Genomic DNA, 2,803 nt, shown 5'->3' with positions numbered 1-2,803 from the left:
GCCACCGTATATGCACAATTATTATATATATATATATATATATATATATATATATATATATAATGCTTCTCCTTGAGACTATTATCCATAACTTATGATCATGACTGCCCAATTGATCAGTGTTAACTGCCCGACCGGCCGTAGCGCGGTGGTAGATGTGTAACTGCCCAATCGGCCATAGCTCAATGGTAAATGCATGACTGCTCAACCGGCCGTAGCTCGGTGGTAAATAAATATGCATGCCTGCCCCACCAGTGGTATATAATGAAACATAATTGCACAACCGGCGGTAACTGCCTGACCGGCCGTAGCACAGTGGTAAATACAAGAAGATGCATGTACATGTATCACTATATTATAAACATTAACATCTCTATCATATACCTCATTAGGGACTTAGGGACATACTTAGACATGCTTGAATATCACTTTACGGGAATGAATAACATAGACATCCATAACTGCTAAGAGTAGAACCACTTATGCAATATCATTATGTTTACGTATCGTTACTTGGATCATGCCAAAAGAAAGAAGGATAAGCCTTAACATACCTGAGCCGAATCTCTTAACAATTCCTCTAACACCCGTCATTTGTGATAAAACACGTAACGGCGGATCGAATTAGGGAAAAATCCGTATGATATTCTTGAGAAAGATTGTACCGTGCTGTTTTAGAATTTGCAATTCACGCTTTATCCCAATGGCATGGAATCAACAAACAATGTCATTTATGTTGTAGAAAAAATTCAACATTTTCCATGTAACCCCACCTCCAGAATACAACTTTGCAATATCAAAGCATGACCAGAGCATTGACAACTGCAATCTTACGACATGTATATAGTGAAACAAGTATTCCTCAAAGCATATCTGTTTCCATTTCAATTACTTGTAGCATTCCCCAAATAAATTCAAGAGAAAACCTAATAATTGGATTTTGAGGAAAATCTCTTCATGAATTCCTCCCTGGATTCTTGATCTTAGTTATTTAAGAAAATGAAACACCTTACTAGTGTAGGAAAGCTCTTAGTGGGTGTGACTCACTTATTAGATGACTAACCCACCTAACTCTTTAAGTGTGACACCTATGTAAGAACTCAAGAGTCACTAAATGGAGATGGGGTGTAGCCACGTTGGGGGGATTTAATCTTATCCAACAATTCCTTAATTAATTAAGTAATCTCCCATTACTCAATAATTAACCAATTACCCACATAATTAAAAATTATCTCAAATTACTTAAAATACTATTGTAACATTCCGTACATTCGGACTAGGTGTGGACATATTAAATGGGTATTAATTTGATATTTTATACATGTGAAGTCTCATCGGGATGATTATGGGTGAAAATAGTTGTTTTGGAATCAAGACGGAGAGTGAGATGCATAAGATTTGACAAAATCGACTAAGTTTGCAGAAGGTCCGTTTTCCAGCAAGGTTTAGTGAAAATTTGTAAGTAATTTGGGAAAAAACAAAGCCTGAAAGTTATAGGCCTTTGAAATAGCTTTCCAACGATATATTGTGGAGCCAAAACGGAGTTCTGTGCAAAAAGTTATGCCCGTTTTACAGAAAGGTATGCAACCACCACGGTCCGCCGCGTTTTACCGCGACCGCGGTGGCGAGGCAGTGTTCCAGCAATTTACCGCGGTCGGGACCGCGGTCGCGCCAACTGGGATGCGGTGGACGACTTGGGAAGTCGTTTTTTAAGCCCTATTTCATCCCCCACAGCCCCAAAACATAAAAACTTGCTCTAGAAAGTAAAACTCTCAAAAACCTAACTCCTTAAGGGTCCCTCCACCACCCAAGGTAAGTTCTAATGGTGATTTTAAGTTTATTTCAATTCCCTAACACCTTATTAATATGGGTAAACCCTCCATATCATTAGACATTCGATGGGGACACCATTGTTGAGAGAAGAAACCCCAGAACTCAAATTCAAGAAGATTGAACATCAAAAAGGTAATATCTTCACCCTCTAGTTGATTCTATCATTGAATTAATGATTATAGACTCTATTTCATGAGATATGAGTTGATGGGTGTGATACAAAAGCATGAACGATGATAGGTTTGGGTCGTTGATTAGTTATTATTGGTTGTAGGTGTTGATTACCTTATGGGTGATAAAGAATAATGTTGATTATAACCATTTGAGACTTTAAAATTAATCTAGGAGCAAAAGAATGGGTTATTGGGTGTAGAGACACCATTAGTAAGGGCTATGAAGCTTTATGCCATCGAGTGTTTGATAAAATGCCTAAGTGACCAAAACATGACTATTGTTGCTAATTTGGGATCCCTTTGACTTGTATTGATATAGATTAAAGTTGAAAGGGTTGGCGAATGTTGTATTGTGCTCAAGAGCAGGAAGTTAAGGTATGTGAGGCTAACTCTCTATGTTTGGGAATTTTAATGATTCTTCCTACATTACGTTTCTTTTACGACGTATCAATTGCCTCAGAAATATAGTTAAGCCTAGTTCCTTGAATAGTTGCAGAACTTCTATTCTTTAGCTTCATAACTCATTCATGACTTTCGTTCTGAACGTTGTGAGCTCAGTGCGTATTCAATATAGACTTGGGTTTGATGCCCCCGAGTCTTAGTATAGATTACTTAGTATTCCATAAACAGTTGAAGTTTCAGTGTTCATAATCAGTTCAAAATACATGTCTCAGTCTAGTCCCATTCAGTATTCCAGTATTATGTCACTCAGTGTGATTCAGTATTCCAGTATTATGTAACTCAGTGTGATTCAGTATTCCAGTATTATGTAACTCAGTGTGATCCAGTATTCCAGT

This window comes from Nicotiana attenuata, unplaced genomic scaffold, assembly GCF_001879085.1.
Source record: "Nicotiana attenuata strain UT unplaced genomic scaffold, NIATTr2, whole genome shotgun sequence".
Classification (NCBI taxonomy): Eukaryota; Viridiplantae; Streptophyta; class Magnoliopsida; order Solanales; family Solanaceae; genus Nicotiana; species Nicotiana attenuata.
Note: the sequence above shows the minus strand (reverse complement) of the source record.